This window comes from Mesoplodon densirostris, chromosome 3, assembly GCF_025265405.1.
Source record: "Mesoplodon densirostris isolate mMesDen1 chromosome 3, mMesDen1 primary haplotype, whole genome shotgun sequence".
Lineage (NCBI taxonomy): Eukaryota > Metazoa > Chordata > Mammalia > Artiodactyla > Ziphiidae > Mesoplodon > Mesoplodon densirostris.
In genome coordinates, this window is record NC_082663.1 from 40,215,168 (window position 1) to 40,231,637 (window position 16,470).

The following is a 16,470-nucleotide window of genomic DNA, read 5'->3' on the forward strand; positions in this document are numbered from 1 at the left end:
CTTTTCATAATGACTCTACTTAGCACGTTAGGAGGGAGAGCTGATGTCTAAGTGCCCATCTGCTCCGTAGTCATTACTGTGCACCCTTCAATTAAGCAGTCCAGATTATGAGTTCTTTTAAGATAAACTGAAAGTGATTACGATGGTGGTTGCATGGGTATGTACATTTGTCAAAACTCATTGAACACTTCAAATAGGCAAATTTGTAAGTAAGTTATACCTCAATAGAGCTGATTTTAAAAAATATTTAGGATCTCAAAGTGGGAAGAATGGATTCATATAATAAGAAAGCTGCTGTCATATGAGGCATGATAATTTCTGTTATTGTTACAGGAATAAACTTTTCTGAGTAGAGTTAACCATTTATAATAAACAGTAAAACTAGCCCATAATTGATGCATTTTACAATGATTATATAAAAGAGCATGCCTCCCTTTTTCACCTTTGTATCCCTATGGGTTTGTCTATTGCACCACACATAGTAGGTGCTCAATAAATATTTGTGGAATAATTGATGTCTGAAGCTATAATCAGTAGCATATAAAATGGCATTATGCATCATCTTAAAATATTTTTTAGAAATGTATAAGGCAAAGAGAAGGATTCATTTAATGAGTCTAGAGCTGAAAAGATATTTTTGAACTTCTTAGTTAAATATCCTTTAACACTATCAGACTTTTCTTGCTATTTGGCAATATCAGATGCTTGATGTACAACATCAGAAGTAAGAATCCAAGCTCATTCCAGTGTGCTGGAGTCTGATTTGTCCTCTTAGCAGAACCAAGGGGTTTCCTGTCTATTTAATTTTGAGTCTATCATGCTTTCTACAACCTGATACATAACTATATGCTTAGTTGGGGGATAAGTGGGAAAAATAACAAGACTTGAAATCCTCAGTCTTTGTTTATTCAAGAGAGTGGTGGTGTGAGTGGGGTGAGTGTGAGAGAAGCTTTCACCCTTATACATAGAAATAATGCTGTGTTGCCTAAATCATAACTGTTTTGAACGATATGACGAAGCATACTGAAGGAAGAATTATGCCTTGATTTATGAAGAAGCCTTTGCCAATTTGGTTGTTTTCACAAAACATTTATTTTAAGTGATTTAAATTATGGAATCTAAAGAGACAAAAAAAAAGATAGTGAAAGGGAATAGGTGAATCTTCGCTTTGGTTGAGGGAGGATGATGTATCATGGTCACAATATTTGGAGAAAATAAAATATTTAAGGGGAGGTGTCCAGCTGGAGGCTTTTCTGCTTATTTTGCAGCTCAAACCAATAATTAAGATTGAAACTCAATTGAGTATCTGACAATTCAGAACACAGACCTGGAGAATATATGAATGAAGGAAGAAATGCTCTTTGTTTTCTGCGCTGTGTTTGTCTCTCCCCTAAACACACTATAGGGGAAGGCGCTGGAGCCATCGTTTTGAAAATCTTGCATCAACAATACTAAATATTTCACATAATTAACTGAAAGAATTTCTTGAAGTATTTGTAAATTAAGAATTCTTCCTGGAATGTTTCCAACCAGATGTTAGTTCCAATTATATTTACCTTGTTTTCTTACAGCAAAGTCTTGTCTGAGTACGTAAAATCACTTGACTTAATTTTTATGTAGACAGAAAGGAGGTAAATGAATACAGATTAAGCACTGTAGTCATCATGAACACCCTGTGGCTTAAAGTTTGGACCTAATGTTCTCTCATACTAATTATGTTGACTCTCATCATAGACTCATTTCATTTTCACAGTTTTCTCCACTACACTATAAACTGCTTCATGGCTGGGACAAATTTAGTTCTCTCTGCACCACACACAATGTCTCCTACATAATATGATGCTCATTGAATATTTCTGAAGTGATGAGATGAATAAATTACCATAAAAATGCATGCATGTGCACAAGTGCTTACTGTCGTTAAACACATCAACTATTTCCATTTTCTCTTTTTTCCTTCTGATTACTAGTATCCTCCAAGAATAAGATGAGCACATGACTTCTCAAAGAGTTTCCATTTTTCAGTTTTTCTTGCAGTTACTTTTGACCATATGACTAAGTTCAAACCACTCCTATCTGATCAGAAAGGATGTTTTGATATTTCCAACTGAGGACAAGCTACTTGGGTTTCCACTCTTTTCTCTTCTTATGAACTGGAACACTAACTTGATTGTGAGTCAGCTCCAAACATGTGGAGGAGGATAAGTTTCTGAGAGATGACAGAACATGAAGATGACATGACTCTGGACCTCTAAATGACAACTTGCAGCACAACTATCTTTCAACCTGGACCCCCCAAACTGGAACAAGAGAGAGAAGTAAACATCTATTTCATTTAATCTGTTTTATTGTGGAGTCTTTGTTATAGTAGCTTAACTTGTACACTAAATAATATATTCTTTATGAGTATATAGTATATACATACAGTCACATACCTATGAATTGAATTAAAAGCGAAAGGAAGAAAACTATCTAAATGACCCCATTTTTAAAAAGTTTTTTGCTATTATTTACTTCATGTGAACATAGAATATTTACATACTAATTCACAAGTTTTAAGACTGAAAAATAGACTGGCATACAGTAAAGAGTTGAAAGTTTGTTGACTTTGAGCTTACGACAATCTTTCTGAGCCTCATATTCAACATGTACGCTTTGAGCTCTAAAATTTTATTTATCTTTAAAATTCTATGGATTCTTCTTAATATTACAGTAACACAAATTTTTACGAATCCCAGTGAGATAACTTCCCAATGATCTTGAACATAACTAAACTATTTCCAAGCTTAGCCACAGGGCTCATTAGAAAGAACTACATGCTCACTTGGAGTATTCCTTCTATGGTCAATCATGGACGTGTAAACTTGTATTCCATTATTTAAAAGGATGAATAACAAGGTGCCCATTAGTTTTCTTAAGTCTTTTCCCTTTGTGATCCTGTTTGTGGATTCCCATCTCTCTATCTGTAAGACCAACCCAAGAGCATTTATACTAGCATAGATGTAAGAAAGATGATAATTAAACTTTTCATTGTTCTCTAAATTTTTTTCACATCTGAATTGAGAATATTTATTATACTCTTAAGTGTATCAAAGGTTTGCATTCTTTTAAAAAATTCTCCCAATATTTGTCATTCCAAAATTATTGTGAAACTCTATAAATATTAAAATAGTTTTATGCAAGGCAATTGTGGTGGTTCAGTGGATAATACAAAGAGATTTCAGACATGATTCCTATCTTTAAAGTGCCTACAGACTCATGAGAAAATAGAGTACACACACAAATAAAAATGAAAGGTAATGTTAAGGATCTTTTTTACTTGAGGAGATCAGATATGAAAGAGATAGGAGTGAAATGGGGAAGCTGATGTTTTAATAGTCAGTGTAGATTTGAAATGGATCTTGAGGTATGAAGAGGCCTTAACCAAGAGCCCTGAAGTGTGGAGCCAGATGGAGACAAGGTGGAAATGTTTATATTGTATTTGCAAAGCTAGAAGTAGCCTGGTTTAACTGAAGCAGCTGGCTTGGATAGGGCAGATGTGGAATTTAGACTTTTTTGATTGTTCTGGGCCACATCAACTCAGTTCTTGAAGATGAACTTGAAGACTATGGATTTCATTCATTTTTTTAAGGAAAGGAAGGTACATGAACAACAGCTTCTAAGGAAGATTAATTTCAGACCATTATGTTAAGGGGATTAGAGAAGACAAACTGAAGCCAGATAATTAAATTAGGAGAAAATTGTGGTTACCAAGGCTGGAGGAGATGTAGATTTGAACTAGAGGAAATGGCAGAATGCATGACTCTTAGAACCTTATTCTATTGACAGCGAATTTTAACTTGTGTGTGTGTGTGTGTGTGTGTGCATGTGTTTGGTTGCTTTATTATGTTCCTTCCACTGCCCTTCCTTAATTGAGCTGCAACTTATGTTAACCCTGAATCTTTCATAGCTTTCTCACATTGAGAATTGTTTTTCCTGTTTCTATAGTTTACTCACATATAGTATTTAAAATTTTTTAAATTTATTTTTATTGAAGTATAGTTGACTTACAGTGTTTCAGGTATACAGCAGTGATTCAGTTGTATATGTATATATATTTTTCAGATTCTTTTCGATGATAAGTTATTACAAGATATTCAATATAGTTCTCTGTGCTATACAATATGTCGTTGTTAATCTATCTTATATATAGTAGTTTTTATCTGTTAAACCCAAATCCCCAATTTATCCCTCCTTCCCTTTCCCTTTTAGTAACTGTAAGTTTATTTTCTATGTCTATGAGTCTATTTCTGTTTTGTAAATAAGTTCATTTGTATCACTTTTTAATATTCCACATATAAGTGATATCATGTGGTATTTGTCTGACTTACTTCACTTAGTATGATAATCTCTAGGTCCATCTATGTTGCTGCAAATGCCTTTTTTTTTTGTTCTTTATGGCCGTGTAATATATATATATATATATATATATATATATATACATACATACACACACACACACATATACATACACACACCACATTTTCTTTATCCATTCATCTGTCAATGGACATTTAGGTTGCTTCCATGTCTGGGCTATTGTAAACAGTGCTGCTATGAACATTGGGGGTGCATGTAGCTTTTCAAATTAGAGCTTTCATCTTTTCTGGGTATATGCCCGGGAGTGGGATTGCTGCATCATATGGTAACTCTACTTTTAGTTTTTTGAGGAACCTCTGGACTGTTCTCCATAGTGGTTGCACCAATTTACATTCCCACCAACAGTGTAGGAGGGTTCCCTTTTCTCCACACCCTCTCCAGCCTTTATTATTTTTGATGGCCATTTGAGAATTCTTATTTTATTAGTTGTACCAGTAAAAGTAGTACTAGCAGCTATCACTTGATAATAGCTTTTGATGATCACTTACCGTGTGCCACACACATCTTAAGCAATTTCCATATATTATCATATGCTTACCATATGTAAATTACATGTCGAACCATATGAAATTGCCATTCTTACAGGTAAAAAAAATGAAGAGCTGTGACTTCATATGGTTCACTTAATCCTCAAAATAATCATATGAGTAAGTTCCTATTATTATTTGCATTTTATGCAAGGAAACTGAGGCATAGAGAGCTTAATCTCCCTAAGGTTCTTAACCACTGGACCACCAGGGAAATCACTCCCACTTATTTTAAAGAAATCTCTTGTTGTTGCTTAAAAACATACTCAAGGCTTCATCCACTCCTTCCGAAAAAGAAAAAACATATCTGCCCTTGATCTGGATTCTGTGAAGACTTCTCTAGTTAAAGTTGCCAGCTCTGCCTGAGAGCCATAAAGTATTCTCATGACTTCCCTGGCAGTCCAGTGGTTAAGACTCCGTACTCCCAATGCAAGGGGCACGGGTTTGATCCCTGGTTGGGGAACTAAGATCCTGCATGCCACGTGGCACAGCCAAAAATAATAATAATAATAAAATAAATAAATAAAATGTTCTCCAACTAATTCCTGAACCACTTATCTGTCTTAGCTCTTCTCACAAAATGCTTCCTCAACTTCTCTAGGTCTTTCTCAACTCTCATCTCAAACACTATTTGCAATTTAGAGCATCACCTTGCTTCTTATCCCATGAGCTCAGCATTGCCACTATTTTAATCTGCCTTTTCTTAATGCTGCTTTTTATTTTTTTTTTTTAGAAAAAACATAGACTCCTTACTGAAGGATTCTCCAGGTATATGACTGGGATGCAAATAAGTCTTTCACTACCTGCCACCCGAACTCCTTCCTTAATTAAACTCCCAAATCCATCCCAAGAGTGGTCTACATTGTGTTGCCTACTCATAAACTGTCTTTGATGTTTCATTCTCTTGCACCTGGTTTTATTCTCACCACTCTAGTGGAACTACTCTTCCTAGAATAACCAGTGACCTTCAAGTGGAGTTCCCAAATCAAATTCATTCATTTAATTTTTTCTTTCTTTCTGCTGTGTAGTCAAATCATCCTTCTTCAATATTTCTCTTTTCTGTGTTCTTTGATAACACTATCATTTATTAATTAATTCTGTAAAAATTTTGAGCATTTTTAAACATCTTTATTGGAGTATAATTGCTTTACAATGGTGTGTTAGTTTCTGTTTTATAACAAAGTGAATCAGCTATACATATACATATGTTCCCATATCTCTTCCCTCTTGCATCTCTCTCCCTCCCACCCTCCCTATCCCACCCCTCTAGGTGGTCACAAAGCACTGAGCTGATCTCCCTGTGCTATGCAGCTTCTTCCCACTGGCTATCTATTTTACATTTTGTAGTGTATATATGTCCATGCCACTCTCTCACTTTGTCACAGCTTACCCTTCCCCCTCCCCATATCTTCAAGTCCACTCTCTAGTAGTTCTGTGTCTTTATTCCCATCTTACCCCTAGGTTCTTCATGACCTTTTTTTTTCTTAGATTCCATATATATGTGTTAGCATATGGTATTTGTCTTTCTCTTTCTGACTTCCTTCACTTTGTATGAGAGACTCTAGGTCCACCCACCTCACTACAAATAACTCAATTTCATTTCCTTTTATGGCTGAGTAATATTCCATTGTATATATGTGCCACATCTTCTTTATCCATTCATCTGTCAATGGACACATGTTGCTTCCATGTCCTGGCTATTGTAAATAGAGCTGCAATGAACATTGTGGTACATGACTCTTTTTGAATTATGGTTTTCTCAGGGTATATGCCCAGTAGTGGGATTGCTGGGTCGTATGGTAGTTCTATTTGTAGTTTTTTAAGGCACCTCCATACCGTTCTCCATCGTGGTTGTATCAATTTACATTCCCACCAATAGTGCAACAGGGTTCCCTTTTCTCCACACCCTCTCCAGCATTTATTGTTTGTAGATATTTTAATGATGGCCATTCTGACCAGTGTGAGGTGATACCTCATTGTAGTTTTGAGTTGCATTTCTCTAATGATTAGTGATGTTGAGCATCCTTTCATGCATTTGTTGGCGATCTGTATATGTTCTTTGGAGGATTGAGCAGGTTTTATATTACAGGCAATATGTTAATCTCTAGGGATAGAGAGATAAACTAGATACACTTCTTGTCCTCAAGAAACTGATGATCTAATGAGGGAGAGAGACAAGAAAATCAACTTTACAATATAATGTATTAAATGCTATAATAAAGCATAAAGAAGCTGAAGGGGATGTGGTAGTACAAAAAGAATAAAAGGACAGTTTCTTGGATTGGGAGTGCTTTCTTATTTCTTCTTTTAACCACATCTGCTAATTTATCTTCTCTTCCTGCTCCTTAAATATTATCATTCTCTGGAGTTATCTTTTCACTTCTCCCCTCTTCTTTTCTAACACTACTTTATCTTTACTTTTGAAGTATCATCCTATTTTACCATACCTTACCTTAGTGTCCAACTCAATATTAGTAGCTCACTTCTATTCGCCAAGTTTAAGACCAGTTTTTGCCTCCTGTAATCTCTTTAATATTAAAAAATATATGCTTGTTTGCTTTCCTATAAAATTTGTTTTTGATCCCGAGTTGCCTTTCTTGGCTAATAGTCTTTTCTATTTGGTCCCCAAGATAATGACCTCACGTTAATCTGGGATACCACTGTATTGTTTATGTATTTGAATCCCTAATTAGGTAATTAGTTACTTAAAGATGGACACTTTCCTCCTTTCATTTTTGAATGAACTCTGCCTGGTATATTTAAGTCTTAATGTTGTTTATATAAATGAATGCATGAAGATAAGAAAATAGATCAAGAATTATTAACAACATGTTAGGAATCATAGGTGTTGTTCAGGTTTGCGTCTTGGTAATGAGAAGAAAGGTCATGTCATCAATACTGAGTGAAAGAAGGAAGAAACGTAAACTCATGGTTTGCTTTTATTATTTTTAGGTTGGATATATTGGTGAAGCTTGCATGTAGAAAGATTCAGGTTATAATTGGAAATATATGTAAATATAAAAAATGTATATATAATATATAAGCTCTGGACTTGACAAAGAAATTTGGGCACACTCACTGAAGAAAGGGATGGGAATGACACTTTAAAACTTGGATACAGGTAAATAGAAAAGGAGAAATGGCTCAAAACTTTTAACAGTGATCAACTGCATCATTTTGGTACCATTATAGACATAGAGACTTCCAGGGGGATTTTATACATACAGTGTTTTGGGTCAAGGTTGAATATCCATGGTGGAAAAGTCCCTGAAGATACATTTTGACAACTAAGGAGAAGCTAAAGAGACAACTCTTGGACTGAAATAGTGTCCAGTCACAAAAATCAAAATTGATAGGAGAATGGTGTTTGATTTGACAACAGTCAAGAAAAGAGATTTTTGTAAGGAGGTGATCAAACATATGAAAGAAATTAAAGCTTAACCTGAATGAGGTGGAAAAGAGAAACACTAATTGATTGTCCCATTTGATTGAGTGACCTTGTAGAACAAAACTACAGTAGAATGATGCACAATGACAGGTAGCAGGTAGCAGGTGGTTGAGGAGAAACCAGTGATGGAGGTGGTGAACGCAAAGCACCCTTCAAAGAATTTGGCAGAAAATGGAAGGAGAAATATAAGATATTAACTCAAGGAGTAATGAAGCCAAAATATTTTGATTTTATTTAAACTTCCTTTCCTTTTTTTCTTTTTTCTTTTTTTTTATTTGGTGGGAATGGGGTAGGGAAGGGAGTCCTACTCTGTTCACAGGTTGATTGAAAATAGGTGGAGTAGAAGAGAAAGATGAAAAGGGATAATTGAGCATGAACCAAATTTAATTAATAGCTATCTTGGAAGATGTTCTTGTGTTAAACATAGCCCAGCTGGTGGTGGGTAAGTCTATTCATAAGAGCCAGGCTGCAAATAGCTTTCTCGAGGGCATAATGCTACTTTGGTGGCCTGAGTCCAGGATGCTAAGGTGATTTTTTTTTTCTTAAGTTGGGATGTCCAAGCATGTAAAGATCTAATCCTACCCATGACCTTTACATACCTTATTTTGTGGTTTTAAAGATGGGTCGAGGCAGTGAATAGAAACAGAACATCACAGTTCACATGCTCACTAGCACATAGCAAACATGATTTGTAATCTTGATTATTTTAGCTTTTTTTTTTTGCCAACAGTTTATATGGGGAACACAAAATTAGTATTTGCTCAGTGCAAACCATAGAGATTTTATCAAGGGTAATAAAATAATTAAAATCTCCTGGAGAAATTGAAGGAACTACATTAATATCTGATGGTAAATTGCCTTTGTGAATACTAATTCATTTATGCTAATGTAATCTATCGACTTTTCCATGTGAAGCCTCTCTTACAAAACAAAGAATTGGCTGGTGTTATTATGTTTTATCATATTGACAGCACTCCGGTATTTATATATCTTCTCTAGTTTACAGGAAAGTTTTAAAACATTTCATTCATTAGTAAGCAACATACATTAGCATGTATTTTTCTGATGATTTAACAAATTAATTCCAGAATTCATATTTATTTAAAAATACTCTTTTTAAAGGTATAATTTCATGTAACACTTAACTCAGTCCTACATGTACAACATATTTGAGTTCTAACATCTTCAAGCCTATAAAATGCCTAGGACTGATTTAAGCTGTTTCTCACAAAAAGTTAAAATAATGATACCACATAATGAAACAATCTTTACCCAATACCTAACATTTTCACATCTTCAAATTAGGTTGTAAATAGAAATTATAGATTTTTTCATTACTGAGAAGTATGTTCATTTCTAACCCAGGAAAATGCATAGAACTTTGTAAAACCATTCAGTTCTTAAGGAAAAAGTGGTTGTTTCTTGGTGCTGTCATCGTTTGTAAAGAGATTAATAGAAGTTGACAACATGTGTCATTTATGTGTCAGGCTGGCTAACAAAATCTTTTGATATGCAGAATTATTTGTCAGGTAACACCTTTCTAGTTCCCTCTTCACCTTTAAGTGGATCTATCTACTCTGGGTCATTCCTGTCTGTATCTGATAGCAGGGCTTAAGCACAGTTTAGCCCCATGAATTTTGCATTCCTCTTTTATTACCCTTTCTTAAAAACACTCAACAAATCTTATTTTTCAAGCACGTGTTAAACTTTCTTCTGCAGCAGTACAGCAAAAATGAGGTAGAAGATGACACAAAGGATAGATTCTAGTCTCCAACTTGAACACTTTCAATCACTTGTATAATTCTTTTAGTTTGATATCTACCTTTTATTTCAATTTAAGTGTATAATATATATATCTAATATCAAGTATATAGTATTATATAAAATAATATCTAAAATTTAAAATTGACTCACCAAAGACATGTTGCCAAGAGCTTTCAATTTTATATAGGTATCTGCCCCAAGATAGTTTAGAACTTTAACATTTCACAGACTGAAGGAAACTAACAAACAAGCAAACAACAAAAAACCCCACAAAAGAACAAAATTTTTTTTCACAAATTCCAGTCTTCTCCCTTGCTTTGTTTTCATTGTCTTGAAGATCTTTATGGTAGTGTGGTTTTGTTAGTAGAAGATAAATCTGTGAACTTAGCTAAAAGTAATTTCTTGAAATATCTATTTTTGTTTTTTTTTTTGGAGTGTTGTCACTGAATTCAATTCTATGTTTTCTGGGATTTGTAACCATTAATGCAATTCCTGTTCATTATGAATGTCACCATGCTTATATTTTGATAAGGTGTAAAACTAATATGTGACTAGTTTTAAGAGTCTATACTGAGTGATATAAGAAGTCAGAAGGGAAAACAGATTTTTGGACTATATTTTTTTGGCATAACTGTTTATTTAGAGAACTGTGTCCCTGATATTCTAAGTGGATATGTAAATCATTAGCTCTTTTGTTACTATTACTATTAATAGTATTATTGTTATTAGATGAAATGGACAGTCTTATCTATTTGGGAATTGCTGCCTCTTAGTATTTTTATAACAATTGATCATGTAGTGTTTTTTTCCTTGACTGGGAAAATTAAATTGTACCCATATGAGTTTCTAAACCAGGGCGTAAACTTTTATAGGTAAAGGGAATAAATTTTCAGTGTGTTATAATATTAAAATTCTTAGAGTAAATTAGATATTTCAGGGAGGAAAAAAACCCTGAATATCGTATGCCAGTGATTAAATATATTTGCCAACATCTCAAACTCAACTTGCAATTCTTTTTATAACTTTATCGATTTTACATTCAATTTGATTTTGATAGATTTCAAAGTTACAATAAGTCATTTTTTTAAAAAGATGTTCTCTTTTATGTTTATAGCCTATGAAAAACACTTTTAAGTTACATTGATTGAAAGATTCCTTTTTGTTCTGCTGAATACCCTTTCTTGAGCTGGCAATTAAAGGGTTATTTAATTGGAGAAGTTCAGAGTCAGATCAGTGTTCCCAGTGGCACATATCTTTAGCAGTAAGTGTGGAAGCCAACTCGGAAGAAACACGTTTGAAGTGGCAGAACTAATCATGCAGAAGCAATTTGCGATTTTCTCTCTCAGGCCAGATAAAACAGAGCATTATGACATTGGCTGCACTGAGCAAGGTCAATTTACTGTGAAAAGCCAGCTATAGACTCCAACTTGAGATAGACTTTTATTCTGCATAGCTAAAACCAGGATATACTCTACTGCTCACACTACAAAACAGAATGGGCAAAATGAAGTGGACAATTCAATTAAGATGCATCCATATTTGTCACTACTTTTTTTTTTTTTTAACTGTTTCAGGTAATCAGTTTGTAACTAGATCTCAAGATTTCTGCCACCCCTGGGAATGAAGTATAAATGCTTGGTTTCATGTTCTGTACAGTAAAATTTATTTTTTTTAGTGTTTTCAAATTTAATCGGTAAGAATCTACCAATTACCTTTGAAGAATTCAATGCTGATTTTCCTTTATTGTACTTAATTATGTCTTGGCTTTAAAATGAAAGATTTCTCTCAGAAATATACATAAGACTGTCTTTAAGAAAATATAGCATATTAAAAACATGAAAGAACTTTTTCAGTTTAGCATTTATGTGATGTGCTATATGAATGTGTAATTGTTATTCCTAATACAGGAACCACTACATAAGGATGATCCCACTTCTGTTGTACTAGATATAAAATCTGTATTAATTTTTGGAAATGATTGTATTTATGGGAGCAATCATATAAATTGTTTGGCTAATCTCTTAGCCATGAGGAAAAATACTCTCCTACCTCTTTTTTGGCTGATGTCCAGAGTAGATTATTCTTATGAAATATGAAACAAGAGTTTATCTTAATTAGCTGTTCAAGGATCCAACCATCTGGGATATCCATGTTTAGTGCATTTAACTTTATTAAGTGCATCTGATAGACTCGTTGGGCCACAATTTATGTTGGTGATGGTGCCAATAATCAATTCTATTCAAAATATCACAAAAGTGAGATAGAACTTGTTCCCAGAAGCTGAGCCAGAAAGTAAATGAAGGTATGATTAAATGTCATTGTTATTACAGTTCATAGTAAAAAATATACATCCATGCCTAAGGCACAATAGCTCTACAAATTGATGTACTAGTCAACAGTTTTCTGGACCGAATTCTGGTACTACTGTTAAGAGTCTGCAGGTGATAGAACTCCACAGTGCTGACATTGGGTCCTGGAACATTGTAGAAGTTAGTCTTTTAATGTTTTCATTGGCTTACTGTGATGCTGAGGTCAGGCAGAACTCATTGGTCTCCTGCTTTTGCTGACCTAGTGATTGACAGTAATGCAATGTTCTTTTAGAATTTATGACTCTGGGTAAAGGACAAGTGAAATATGTGACTCAGGTCAAAAATGAGGACAAAGAATGTCAGAGATGAGGTGCTCATTTTAAATAGAAGTGTAGAGTCATTAATTTTTAATATTGTGTTTTCAAACTCAAACTTCAGATAATTGAAAACATATATTTTCCCCTTACAGAGACTGTTTTTGTTTAATGAGTCAAAAATTTATTCAAAATTTAAAACACAGATGTATAAATTAATTTTGCTTTTTATTTTTCAAACTTAGGCATTTTCATTTGTATATTCACCTATTTCCTTTTTGCTTTGTAGGACATTTTTTCTCTCAGATAATCCTCCATAATTCAGGATCTATTGTGAATTTATAATAGTTAGGGCTGGTGGGTTGTAACCTTTGTGTTTCCATTGTACTATAGTACAATGTACAATAACTTAATTCTCTTCTACATGACAAAATGTAATCCAGTCAGTGATTGCATATGCTATATTTTCACCCAAGTAAAATTTAGATTTTTTTAAAAATAGAGAATATTAAAATATAGATAGTATTTATTTTGAATACAACTTTCATACATGCATATTGTTCTGTAACTGTGATAGTTGTACACTAAAATAAATGATGTGACCACATCATACTTTTCAGCCTTATTAGAATCACCTGGCTAGCTTCAATTAAATTGTGATTGGTCTCACCCCACAAAATTGTAATTTACTTGGTCTATGATATTTCCTGGCCACACTATTTAGAAAGTAAAAGATGCCAACCATTTCTTGGTCTACATGACTCCAATTTACTCATTAGTTCTTTGCAAATCTAGGAGCAAATATAAGTTTTAAAGAATATTTTCTCTATTATTTAGCCTAATCATTTATTCAGTTCATCTTGCCTAAGTAGACCCTAAATTATAACATTTTCCTCTTTGTGTTTGTATGTGTATGTATGGAGTATGTGTTTGTATGTCTGTGTGTGGAGTAGACTAATTTCTCAGAAATAGATTTTAATACAAATATTTCAGTGTTGTATATATGAAAGAACTTTATAAGTTCTATTTGAAATACACCTATACAGATTGATTCTTTAAATTATTTGCAGTTTAACAATCACTACAATGGCAATTTTATGTTGAATAAAATTACATATATAAAAAGATATAATAGATGTGAAAGTGCTTTTAGAAGTTACAAATACTAAGCAAATGTGAAGTATTGGTATTAAGGTACTATTGTATATCAACAAATTTCCTTAATTGAATAGTGTTTATGTTCATATTCAATCATAATCCAAGCATTCTCATCCTGAAGAATGTTTTAAGTACCTTATTATGTAGTCTGTTTGACATTTTACATTTTATCTAACCTTAGTAAAGGCTTCAGAGTTCAGGTTTTGTGTGTGTGTATGTGTGTGTATGTATGTGAATGTGTGTTTGTGTGTGTGTGCGTTTATCTTCAAAAAGTAATCTCTAGGGTAGTATATATTTTGCATTTGGATAATCTAATCATGACAGGTTAATACTCTTGATTTAGTGCCCAAATAAGATACCTTTTCAGGGTTAGTAATTATCCAGCCAGTTATGAAATTGTTTCACTTTCTAACCTGTCATGGCCAAGATAGTTGACTTACATAACACTGTTAAATTACACTTAAAATTGCACACACCCCTTCAGAAGGAAATGTATACCTGAGAGAAGACAGCAGTCTGTGACAAAGCCAACTTTCTGCCTCTCATTGGCAAACAAAATGAACCAACCAACAAACATTGGTCTTGTTTACATTTTGAGGAACAGCTTTGTCATTTCTTATAACTTAATTGACAACATAACGTTTATCAACAGTACAATGCAGCAAATGAACAAAATAGAGTCAAGTCATCATCACCACCACTCTTGCTCTCATCACAGAAAATAATCTTATCTCTCTGGAAAACATCAAAGCTGTTGGGATAAGCCACATGCAGTACAGTGTCCTTGAAAATACCAGGCATGCAATCATTTTAAAAAATTGAACCACAAGATATCCTTATTAAGTAAGTCATGGCAAGTTTTTAGCATTAGTTGTAAAACTGATAATCCTAAATGATCAAACAAAAGCAAGAGAATAGTTATTTTGAGTGACATGATACTTGCCTCAACTCCCCAATATTTGAAACAAATTTCTAGTAAAAATTGAGCAAATGAAAAGTAAGTTCTGTATAGAAAGGTAGAAAAGAAAAAATGACGGAGGCAGGTAAAATTATACGACTATAGAAAATGAGCAGAGAAGCTGGATCACAACTCATTTGTTGAAACTTTGTAGGAAAATTTCTCCCCTTGAATTGAGATATTCAACTAAGTGCATGTGAGAGAGAAAGAAAGAAACAGAGAGAGAGAGGGAAGGACAAGAAAGAGAGACAGAAAATGGCAAGTGCTGGGGTGGCAGGTGAGGAGGTGGGTACAAAATAACAAGTGGCATTTTTTTTTTAAGTTAACACTAGAACCAGAAGAAGAAAAGGTAAGATGAAAATAAAATGACTGACGGCTTATACCCATAGAAACCTAGAGTAGAAAAAATGTTTGTCCCAGATATTAGAACAAATAGGACACCAGCCCATTGAACCTAGAAGGTTGTCCCTCATTTCTGAATTTCAGTTTTGAACAAATATAAATAGAAGTTGCTTATTGAGGAATACTGATTGTAAGTATTCAGTAGTCTTTGAAGTTGAGATTATCCAGAATTATGGGTAAAAAGAAATAAATCAGAAAATGAACAGACAGCCAAACAGGTAGCCCTTCTTTAGTTTATCTTCAGGGATCTCTTTTTGGTTCTATCCACATTTGACCCTAGAGTCATCTCCCTTCATGGGAGTTTGTAAGTCCTGAAAGTCCCATCACCAGATGGAAATCCTGTCTGCTTCAAGAATATTGAAAATTGGGGTAGCTAGTATATTTCATTATTAAACAGGGGTAAATACTGTTATTGTTTTCTTCTTTGTACCCTCTTCAACTGCTATTTTACTGTTGTTATTCTGGAAAGCCAGAATTTCACTTCTGAGAAGTGTTTATGTTTACCTGTTTACCTAAAAATTATTTGAAAGCTTTTTTTCTCTCTCTTTTTCTTCCCCATAAAGGATACTGCAGGCACCAGTGCATTAGCTAATGAGGGAACAACAATTCAGTAATGTCTAGCTTGGGTTTCTATGAGAGGTAGGTATGGTGCTGGGTTTCTACAAGAGGTAGGTATGGTACTGACCTTGATGGTTTAAAAACTGCTGAGTGTTTCTGATTTGCATACTATAAAGTAACACAGCCTTAAGTGTTCAGGATGGTGTACCTTGGTGTTTATATTTTAAAAGCATTAATTTTGAGACTGCAAAGGAATGGGAAAGTTAGAAAACAGCAGAGCCATGTGGGAAGGTAAGCAATGGAGTATCAGAATATCTGGATCCTGACCTCGACTTCATAATATTACACAAACCAGGGGATCTTTCCATGTCCAGTGCTCCTTTCTCCAAATGAGATTTTGTTCTTTTACCTATCGCAAAGAAGTGCTATGAATATATGTGATCTTAAGGATTGTTTGAAGACGTTTTGCTTAAGATGATCAAATTTTAGGCAGCTGTGCATCCTCCATGAAGTATTCCTTGACCTATCAAGCAGCCTCTCCTTCTGACCCTTCTGTCTTGCCTTCCTTCTTCTCCTAGAATCCTCCTGTTGCAAAAAGCCAATCAGGAGTGCT